Source organism: Syngnathus floridae, unplaced genomic scaffold, assembly GCF_059516105.1.
Source record: "Syngnathus floridae isolate MCC-2025c unplaced genomic scaffold, RoL_Sflo_1.0 HiC_scaffold_268, whole genome shotgun sequence".
Taxonomy (NCBI): Eukaryota; Metazoa; Chordata; class Actinopteri; order Syngnathiformes; family Syngnathidae; genus Syngnathus; species Syngnathus floridae.
The window spans coordinates 3,490-15,000 of NW_028284237.1; positions in this window are offsets into that span (position 1 = coordinate 3,490).

Here is an 11,511-nt window from a genome sequence, read left to right on the forward strand (position 1 = left end):
GGAGCGGGTCCCGCCGGCTGGTCCGCGGGCCAATTGCGGTCCCGCGAGTTAGCGATCGCGGTCCGGAATTCTAGCCGACTTGGGAACCAGCGAAGGCGGATAGGAAGTGGATTGGGTCCCGCCGGCTGGTCCGCGGGCCAATTGCGGTCCCGCGAGTTAGCGATTGCGGTCCGGAATTCTAGCCGACTTGGGAACCAGCGAAGGCGGATAGGAAGTCAAGTGGGTCCCGCCGGCTGGTCCGCGGGCCAATTGCGGTCCCGCGAGTTAGCGATCGCGGTCCGGAATTCTAGCCGACTTGGGAACCAGCGAAGGCGGATAGGAAGTCAAGCGGGTCCCGCCGGCTGGTCCGCGGGCCAATTGCGGTCCCGCGAGTTAGCGATCGCGGTCCGGAATTCTAGCCGGCCGGGGACCACCGCGAGGCGGATGGGTGGTCACCGAGGTCCCGCCGGCTGGTCCGCGGGCCATTTAGGGTCCCGCGAGTTACCGATCGCGGTCCGGAATTCTACCCGGCCAGGGACCACCGCGAGGCGGATGGGTGGTCACCGAGGTACCGCCGGCTGGTCCGCGGGCCATTTAGGGTCCCGCGAGGTACCGATCGCGGTCCGGAATTCTACCCGGCCAGGGACCACCGCGAGGCGGATGGGTCTTCACCGAGGTCCCGCCGGCTGGTCCGCGGGCCATTTAGGGTCCCGCGAGTTACCGATCGCGGTCCGGAATTCTACCCGGCCGGGGACCACCGCGAGGCGGATGGGTGGTCACCGAGGTCCCGCCGGCTGGTCCGCGGGCCATTTAGGGTCCCGCGAGGTACCGATCGCGGTCCGGAATTCTACCCGGCTGGGGACCACCGCGAGGCGGATGGGTCTTCACCGAGGTCCCGCCGGCTGGTCCGCGGGCCATTTAGGGTCCCGCGAGTTACCGATCGCGGTCCGGAATTCTACCCGGCCGGGGACCACCGCGAGGCGGATGGGTGGTCACCGAGGTCCCGCCGGCTGGTCCGCGGGCCATTTAGGGTCCCGCGAGGTACCGATCGCGGTCCGGAATTCTACCCGGCTGGGGACCACCGCGAGGCGGATGGGTCTTCACCGAGGTCCCGCCGGCTGGTCCGCGGGCCATTTAGGGTCCCGCGAGTTACCGATCGCGGTCCGGAATTCTAGCCGGCCGGGGACCACCGCGAGGCGGATGGGTCTTCACCGAGGTCCCGCCGGCTGGTCCGCGGGCCATTTAGGGTCCCGCGAGGTACCGATCGCGGTCCGGAATTCTAGCCGGCCAGGGACCACCGCGAGGCGGATGGGTCTTCACCGAGGTCCCGCCGGATGGTCCGCGGGCCATTTAGGGTCCCGCAAATTACCGATCGCGGTCCGGAATTCTAGCCGGCAAGGGACCACCGCGAGGCGGATGGGTGGTCACCGAGGTCCCGCCGGCTGGTCCGCGGGCCATTTAGGGTCCCGCGAATTACCGATCGCGGTCCGGAATCCACGCCGGCCAGGGACCACCGCGAGGCGGATGGGTCTTCACCGAGGTCCCGCCGGCTGGTCCGCGGGCCATTTAGGGTCCCGCGAATTACCGATCGCGGTCCGGAATTCTAGCCGGCCGGGGACCACCGCGAGGCGGATGGGTGGTCACCGAGGTCCCGCCGGCTGGTCCGCGGGCCAATTGCGGTCCCGCGAGTTAGCGATCGCGGTCCGGAATTCTACCCGGCCGGGGACCACCGCGAGGCGGATGGGTGGTCACCGACGTCCCGCCGGCTGGTCCGCGGGCCAATTGCGGTCCCGCGAGTTACCGATCGCGGTCCGGAATTCTACCCGGCCGGGGACCACCGCGAGGCGGATGGGTGGTCACCGAGGTCCCGCCGGCTGGTCCGCGGGCCATTTAGGGTCCCGCGAGTTACCGATCGCGGCCCGGAATTCTACCCGGCCGGGGACCACCGCGAGGCGGATGGGTCTTCACCGAGCTCCCGCCGGGTGGTCCGCGGGCCATTTAGGGTCCCGCGAGGTACCGATCGCGGTCCGGAATTCTACCCGGCCGGGGACCACCGCGAGGCGGATGGGTGGTCACCGACGTCCCGCCGGCTGGTCCGCGGGCCATTTAGGGTCCCGCGAGTTACCGATCGCGGCCCGGAATTCTACGCGGCCGGGGACCACCGCGAGGCGGATGGGTCTTCACCGAGGTCCCGCCGGCTGGTCCGCGGGCCATTTAGGGTCCCGCGAGGTACCGATCGCGGTCCGGAATTCTACCCGGCCGGGGACCACCGCGAGGCGGATGGGTCTTCACCGAGGTCCCGCCGGCTGGTCCGCGGGCCATTTAGGGTCCCGCGAGGTACCGATCGCGGTCCGGAATTCTACCCGGCCGGGGACCACCGCGAGGCGGATGGGTCTTCACCGAGGTCCCGCCGGCTGGTCCGCGGGCCATTTAGGGTCCCGCGAGGTACCGATCGCGGTCCGGAATTCTACCCGGCCAGGGACCACCGCGAGGCGGATGGGTCTTCACCGAGGTCCCGCCGGCTGGTCCGCGGGCCATTTAGGGTCCCGCGAGGTACCGATCGCGGTCCGGAATTCTACCCGGCCAGGGACCACCGCGAGGCGGATGGGTCTTCCCCGAGGTCCCGCCGGCTGGTCCGCGGGCCATTTAGGGTCCCGCGAGGTACCGATCGCGGTCCGGAATTCTACCCGGCCAGGGACCACCGCGAGGCGGATGGGTCTTCACCGAGGTCCCGCCGGCTGGTCCGCGGGCCATTTAGGGTCCCGCGAGGTACCGATCGCGGTCCGGAATTCTACCCGGCCGGGGACCACCGCGAGGCGGATGGGTGGTCACCGAGGTCCCGCCGGCTGGTCCGCGGGCCATTTAGGGTCCCGCGAGTTAGCGATCGCGGCCCGGAATTCTAGCCGGCCGGGGACCACCGCGAGGCGGATAGGTCTTCACCGAGGTCCCGCCGGCTGGTCCGCGGGCCATTTAGGGTCCCGCGAGGTACCGATCGCGGTCCGGAATTCTACCCGGCCGGGGACCACCGCGAGGCGGATGGGTGGTCACCGAGGTCCCGCCGGCTGGTCCGCGGGCCATTTAGGGTCCCGCGAGTTCGCGGTCGCGGTCCGGAATTCTAGCCGGCCGGGGACCACCGCGAGGCGGATGGGTGGTCACCGAGGTCCCGCCGGCTGGTCCGCGGGCCATTTAGGGTCCCGCGAGGTACCGATCGCGGCCCGGAATTCTAGCCGGCCGGGGACCACCGCGAGGCGGATGGGTCTTCACCGAGGTCCCGCCGGCTGGTCCGCGGGCCATTTAGGGTCCCGCGAGTTAGCGATCGCGGTCCGGAATTCTAGCCGGCCGGGAACCACCGCGAGGCGGATGGGTGCTCACCGAGGTCCCGCCGGCTGGTCCGCGGGCCATTTAGGGTCCCGCGAGGTACCGATCGCGGTCCGGAATTCTACCCGGCCAGGGACCACCGCGAGGCGGATGGGTGGTCACCGAGGTCCCGCCGGCTGGTCCGCGGGCCATTTAGGGTCCCGCGAGTTAGCGATCGCGGTCCGGAATTCTAGCCGGCCCGGAGCCACCCAGAGGCCGTGCACACGCGCCGGGTGGCCGGAAATACCTCCAGCCGAGCGGACATGCACTTTGTAAGCACCTTGGACGAGATGGCTGAGCCTTACTCGACTTCCAGCACCCCGGCTAAGCGTTCTCCACGGCCCGCTGTGCTTCCAGAAGACCTCCAGCCGGTCCTCATGGTGCTTTACTCCTCACTCTCTAAGCCGGCCCAGGCTTCCAGCACCCCGGCTAAGCGTTCTCCACGGCCCGCTGTGCTTCCAGAAGACCTCCAGACGGTCCTCATGGTGCTTTACTCCTCACTCTTTAAGCCGAACGAGGCTTCCAGCACCCCGGCTAAGCATTTTACGCGGCCCGCCGAGCCTCCACAGCACTTCCAGCCGGTTCCACGGCTGCTTTCCTCCTCACTGTTTAAGCCGAACGAGGCTTCCAGAGCCCCGGCTAAGCGTTTTGCGCGGCCCGCTGAGCTTCCAGAGCACCTCCAGCCGGTTCCCCGGCTGCTTTCCTCCTCACTTTCTAAGCCGCCCGAGGCTTCCAGAGCCCCGGCTAAGCGTTCTCCACGTCCCGTTGATCTCCCCGGAGGTCGTAACGGGGAATTACCTCCCTCCAGCGGACACGGCGGGTAAATACGCCACCTCTCGCACTTAGCGCACACACCCGTTGCTGCGCGTCCGGTGGCACTTTGAGCGGCCAAACGGCGGGAGTAACAGTCACTCTCTTAAGTTAGGCTCATTTGACATTTTCTTGAACGGTTCGTGGATAAATATGTGATATATACTACATATGATCGCATTTATAGTCAAATCTTTTCAAAATGTCATTCTCCGGGTGCATTCCTCCTCGCTTCTTAAGCCGAACGAGGCTTCCAGAGCCCCGGTTAAGCGTTTTACGTGGCCCGCCGAGCCTCCACAGCACCTCCAGCCGGTTCTCCGGGTGCTCCCATCCTCACTGTTTAAGCCGAACGAGGCTTCCAGAGCCCCGGCTAAGCGTTTTACGCGGCCCGCTGAACTTCCACAGCACCTCCAGCCGGTTCTCCGGGTGCTCCCATCCTCACTGTTTAAGCCGAACGAGGCTTCCAGAGCCCCGGCTAAGCGTTTTACGCGGCCCGCTGAGCTTCCACCGCACCTCCAGCCGGTTCCCCGGCTGCTTTCCTCCTCACTGTTTAAGCCGAACGAGGCTTCCAGAGCCCCGGCTAAGCGTTTTGCGCGGCTCGCCGAACTTCCACAGCACCTCCAGCCGGTCCTCGGGGTGCTTTCTTCCCAACTATTGACGCCCGAGGAGGCTTCCAGCACCCCGGCTAAGCGTTCTCCGCGTCCCGCTGATCTTCCCGGAGCTTGTAACGGGGAAATACCTCCCTCTAGCGGACACGGCGGGTAAATACGCCACCTCTCGCACTTAGCGCACACACCCGTTGCTGCGCGTCTGATGGCACTTTGAGCGGCCAAACGGCGGGAGTAACTGTCACTCTCTTAAGGTAGGCTCACTTGAGATTTTTTTAACCGTCCGCGGAGGCGACCGGGACCACCGGGACAGCCGGGAGGCCGTGCGCGCGGGCCAAGTGGCCGAAAATAGCTCCAGGCCGACCGGATCGGCTAGTTGTAGGCACCGCGGATGAGATCGCGGAGCATTATTCGACTTCCAGCGGCCCGTGCGCTCACGCACGCCGCCCGGCACCTCCGGGAGGCCGTGCGCATGCGCAAGTTGCCGAAAATAGCTCCTAGCCGACCGGATCGGCTGTTTGTGAGCACCGCGGATGAGATCGCGGAGCTTCATCCGACTTCCAGCGGCCGGTGCGCTCGCGCACTCCACCCGGCACCTCCGGGAGGCCGTGCGCGCGCGCCAAGTGGCCCAAAATAGCTCCAGCCCAGCGGATCTGCACTCCGCGGATGAGATCGCGGAGCTTTTTTCGACTTCCAGCGGCCGGCGCGCACGACGAGCGGACCCGGTGACGGTCCAGCTCCACCCGGTACCTCGCACGGCCCGCTTCTCCCCCCCGCGCGGACTTCCGAGCGCTCGGGGAGACGTTCGGAAGCCGCCGGTGACGTTGGAGCGGGGAAATACCTCCCTCCAGCGGACACGGCGAGTAAATACACCTTCGGCCAAACGGCGGGAGTAACTATGACTCTCTTAAGGTAGCGGCACTCGACATCTTTTTCACGGTTCGTGGACGACCCGGCCGGTTCTCGGGGGTGCTTTTTCTCCTAACTCTTGACCCCCGAGGAGGCTTCCAGAGCCCAGGCTAAGCGTTTTACGCGGCCCGCTGAACTTCCACAGCACCTCCAGCCGGTTCTCCGGGTGCTCCCATCCTCACTGTTTAAGCCGAACGAGGCTTCCAGAGCCCCGGCTAAGCGTTTTACGCGGCCCGCCGAGCTTCCACAGCACCTCCAGCCGGTTCTCATGATGCATTCCTCCTCACTTTCTAAGCCGAACGAGGCTTCCAGAGCCTCGGCTAAGCGTTTTACGCGGCCCGCTGAGCTTCCACAGCACCTCCAGCCGGTTCCCCGGGTGCTTTCCTCCTCACTATTTAAGCCGAACGAGGCTTCCAGAGCCTCGGCGAAGCGTTTTACGCGGCCCGCTGGACTTCCAGAGCACCTCCAGCCGGTTCCCCGGGTGCTTTCCTTCTCACTGTTTAAGCCGAACTAGGCTTCCAGAGCCCCGGCTAAGCGTTTTACGCGGCCCGCCGAGCCTCCACAGCACTTCCAGGCGGTTCTCCGGGTGCTTCACTCCTCACTCTTTAAGCCGAACGAGGCTTCCAGAGCCCCGGCTAAGCGTTTTACGCGGCCCGCTGAGCTTCCACCGCACCTCCAGCCGGTTCCCCGAGTGCTTTACTCCTCACTTTCTAAGCCGAACGAGGCTTCCAGAGCCCCGGCTAAGCGTTCTCCGCGTCCCGCTGATCTTCCCGGAGCTTGTAACGGGGAAATACCTCCCTCTAGCGGACACGGCGGGTAAATACGCCACCTCTCGCACTTAGCGCACACTCGCGTTGCTGCGCGTCTGATGGCACTTTGAGCGGCCAAACGGCGGGAGTAACTGTCACTCTCTTATGGTAGGCTCACTTGAGATTTTTTTAACCGTCCGCGGAGGCTACCGGGACCACCGGGACAGCCGGGAGGCCGTGCGCGCGGGCCAAGTGGCCGAAAATAGCTCCAAGCCCAGCGGATCGGCTGTTTGCAAGCACCGCGGATGAGATCGCGGAGCTTTATCCGACTTCCAGCGGCCGGTGCGCTCGCGCACTCCACCCGGCACCTCCGGGAGGCCGTGCGCGCGCGCCAAGTGGCCCAAAATAGCTCCAGCCCAGCGGATCGGCTCTTTACAAGCACCGCGGATGAGATCGCGGAGCATTATTCGACTTCCAGCGGCCCGTGCGCTCACGCACTCCACCCGGCACCTCCGGGAGGCCGTGCGCGCGCGCCAAGTGGCCGAAAATAGCTCCAAGACGACCGGATCGGCTGTTTACAAGCTCCGCGGATGAGATCGCGGAGCTTTATGCGACTTCCAGCGGCCGGTGCGCTCGCGCACTCCACCCGGCACCTCCGGGAGGCCGTGCGCGCGCGCCAAGTGGCCCAAAATAGCTCCAGCCCAGCGGATCTGCACTTTACAAGCTCCGCGGATGAGATCGCGGAGCTTCATTCGACTTCCAGCGGCCGGTGCGCTCGCGCACTCCACGCGGCACCATCCGGGAGGCCGTGCGCGCGCGCCAAGTGGCCCAAAATAGCTCCAGCCCAGCGGATCGGCTGTTTACAAGCACCGCGGATGAGATCGCGGAGCTTTATTCGACTTCCAGCGGCCGGCGCGCACGACGAGCGGACCAGGTGACGGTCCAGCTCCACACGGTACCTCGCACGGCCCGCTTCTCCCCCCCGCGCGGACTTCCGAGCGCTCGGAGAGACGTTCGGAAGCCGCCGGTGACGTTGGAGCGGGGAAATACCTCCCTCCAGCGGACACGGCGAGTAAATACACCTTCGGCCAAACGGCGGGAGTAACTATGACTCTCTTAAGGTAGCGGCACTCGACATCTTTTTCACGGTTCGTGGAGGACCCGGCCGGTTCTCGGGGGTGCTTTTTCTCCTAACTCTCGACGCCCGAGGAGGCTTCCAGAGCCCCGGCTAAGCGTTTTCCGCTGGCCGATGAGCTTCCAGAGCACCTCCAGCCGGTTCTCATGGGGCTTTCCTCCTAACTCTTGAAGCCCGAGGAGGCTTCCAGAGCCCCGGCTAAGCGTTTTACGCGGCCCGCCGAGCTTCCACAGCACCTCCAGCCGGTTCTCATGATGCATTCCTCCTCACTTTCTAAGCCGAACGAGGCTTCCAGAGCCCCGGCTAAGCGTTTTACGCGGCCCGCCGAGCTTCCACAGCACCTCCAGCCGGTTCTCATGATGCATTCCTCCTCACTTTCTAAGCCGAACGCGGCTTCCAGAGCCCCGGCTAAGCGTTTTACGCGGCCCGCTGGACTTCCACAGCACCTCCAGCCGGTTCCCCGAGTGCTTTCCACCTCACTTTCTAAGCCGAACGAGGCTCCAAGCGCCCCGGCTAAGCGTTCTCCGCGTCCCGGTGATCTTCCCGGAGGTCGTAACGGGGAAATACCTCCCTCCAGCGGACACGGAGAGAAATTACACCGCCTCTCGCACACAGGCGGGTAAACGGCGGGAGTAACTATGACTCTCTTAAGGTAGCCTGACTTGACATCTGTTTAACGGTTCGTGGATAAATACATGATATATACAACTTATGCTCGCATTTACAGCCAAATAATATAAAGTGAGCATTCGGTTATAAACATTGTATTCATAATGTTTATAGGTGATGTTAATATTTATATATTTAATGTTTATAGGTGATGTTAATATTTATATATTTAATGTTTATAGGTGATGTTAATATTTATATATTTATTTTGTACATCATGTTATGGTTGTACGACACTTGCTATAGGATCATGATGTGATCATATCGGCGGGAGTCGGCCCGGGCTCCGGGTGAAGAGGCCGAATTCTCGACACTCGCGGCCGACCGGGGAACCAGCAGAGGCGGACGCATCGCGGTGCGAGAGCCCTTGGCACTTAGAAAAAATTTGGCAAAAGTCGCTCCGGGCTCCGGGTGGAGAGGCCGAATTATCGCCACTCGCGGCCGACCGGGGAACCAGCAGAGGCGGACGCATCGCGGCGCGAGAGCCCTTGGCACTTAGAAAAAAAATGGCAAAAGTCGCTCCGGGCTCCGGGTGAAGAGGCCGAATTCTCGCCACTCGCGGCCGACCGGGGAACCAGCGAAGGCGGGTAAGCTTTCTAGGGAGCCCCGCCGGCTGGTCCGCGGGCCGAACGTGGTCCCGTAAAGTACCGACAGCGGACGCCGACCCACGCCCGGTAAGAACCACCGAGAGGCGGACACGCTCTCCGACGAGCCCCGCCGGCCGTTCCGCGGCGGGAAATGCGCCCTCTGGCGGACACGCCGTTGTAAATGAATGGGCTTTGGCACTTAGTGCATTTTCGCAAAAGTTGAGCCGCGCTCCGGGCGAAGAGGCCGAATTCTCGCTACTCGCGGCCGACCGGGGAACCAGCGAAGGCGGGTAAGCTTTCAAGAGAGCCCCGCCGGCTGGTCCGCGGGCCGAACGTGGTCCCGTAAAGTACCGACAGCGGACGGCGACCCACGCCCGGCAGGAACCACCGAGAGGCGGACACGCTCTCCGACGAGCCCCGCCGGCCGGTCCGCGGCGGGAAATGCGCCCTCTGGCGGACACGCCGTTGTAAATGAATGGGCTTTGGCACTTAGTGCATTTTCGCAAAAGTTGAGCCGCGCTCCGGGCGAAGAGGCCGAATTCTCGCCACTCGTGGCCGACCAGGGAACCAGCGAAGGCGGGTAAGCTTTCAAGAGAGCCCCGCCGGCTGGTCCGCGGGCCGATTATGGTCCCGTCACCCACCGACAGCGGACGCCGACCCACGCCCGGCAAGGAACCACCCAGAGGCGGACACGCTCTCCGACGAGCCCCGCCGTCCGGTCCGCGGCGGGAAATGCGCCCTCTGGCGGACACGCCGTTGTAAATGAATGGGCTTTGGCACTTAGTGCATTTTCGCAAATGTCGCTCCGCGCTCCGGGCGAAGAGGCCGAATTCTCGCCACTCGTGGCCGACCAGGGAACCAGCGAAGGCGGGTAAGCTCTCAAGAGAGCCCCGCCGGCTGGTCCGCGGGCCGATTGCGGTCCCGTAAAGTACCGACAGCGGACGCCGACCCACGCCCGGCAAGGACCACCGAGAGGCGGATACGCTCTCCGACGAGCCCCGCCGGCCGGTCCGCGGCGGGAAACGCGCCCTCTGGCGGACACGCCGTTGTAAATGAATGGGCTTTGGCACTTAGTGCATTTTCGCTTAAGTTGAGCCGCGCTCCGGGCGAAGAGGCCGAATTATCGCTACTCGTGGCCGACCGGGGAACCAGCGAAGGCGGGTGGGCTTTTCCATAGAGCCCCGCCGGCTGGTCCGCGGGCCAATTATGGTCCCGTCACCTACCGACAGCGGACGCCGATCCACGCCCGGCAAGGACCACCCAGAGGCGGATAACGGCGCACACCGCGAACGGCGGGTGGCGGTCGCTGGGTGGCGGTCGGCTGGTGGCGGTCGGGGGGTGGCGGTCGGGGATGGTGCTTGGGGATGGTGCTTGGGGACCGGTGGCGCCGGAGGCGCACACCGCGAACGGCTGGTGGCGGTCGCCTGGTGGCGGTCGGCTGGTGGCGGTCGGCTGGTGGCGGTCGGGGGGTGGCGGTCGGGGGGTGGCGGTCGGGGATGGTGCTTGGGGATGGTGCTTGGGACCGGTGGCGCCGGAGGCGCACACCGCGAACGGCTGGTGGCGGTCGGCTGGTGGCGGTCGGCTGGTGGCAGTCGGCTGGTGGCGGTCGGGGGGTGGCGGTCGGGGGGTGGCGGTCGGGGATGGTGCTTGGGGATGGTGCTTGGGGACCGGTGGCGCCGGAGGCGCACACCGCGAACGGCTGGTGGCGGTCGCCTGGTGGCGGTCGGCTGGTGGCGGTCGGCTGGTGGCGGTCGGGGGGTGGCGGTCGGGGGGTGGCGCTTGGGGATGGTGGCGGTCACCTTGTGGCGGTCGGGGGGTGGCGCTTGGGGATGGTGGCGGTCGCCTTGTGGCGGTCGCCTTGTGGCGGTCGGGGGGTGGCGGTCGGGGGGTGGCGCTTGGGGATGGTGGCGGTCGCCTTGTGGCGGTCGGGGGTGGCGCTTGGGGATGGTGGCTGTCGCCTGGTGGCGGTCGGGGGTGGCGCTTGGGGATGGTGGCGGTCGCCTTGTGGCGGTCGGGGGTGGCGCTTGGGGATGGTGGCTGTCGCCTGGTGGCGGTCGGGGGTGGCGCTTGGGGATGGTGGCTGTCGCCTGGTGGCGGTCGACTTGCTGCGGTCGGGGGTGGCGCTTGGGGATGGTGGCTGTAGCCTTGTGGTGGTCCGGGGTGGCGCTTTGGGACCGGCGTCCGGCGGAAAGTGCGTGTTGCGCGGCCCGGAGAAAGTTTCAGCCAAGGGCCCGCCGCTGGAGAAAATTTTAGGTACCAGGGGTGGATTTTTTTTGTCACCGCAGGAGGGGGACGTTGCCTCCGTCGGTGTCCGGCGGAGAGTGCGTGTTGCGCGGCCCGGAGAAAGTTTAGGCCCGGGGCCCGCCGCTGGAGAAAATTTTAGGTACCAGGAGTGGATTTTTTTTGTCACCGCAGGAGGGGGACGTTGCCTCCGTCGGTGTCCGGCGGAGAGTGCGTGTTGCGCGGCCCGGAGAAAGTTTAGGCCCGGGGCCCGCCGCTGGAGAAAATTTTAGGTACCAGGAGTGGATGTACTTACTTCCACAGCGCCCGCGCGCTCCTGGCTGGTGTCCGAGGATGCTGCCTCATCCCCGGACGGGCCTCTTACGCACGCCCGCTTTCATTCTCTGGAGACTAAGTTAAACCGAGGGGAGGCTGCCTCCTGCCGCCCGAGGATGCTGCCTCATCCCCGGACGAGCCTCTTACGCACG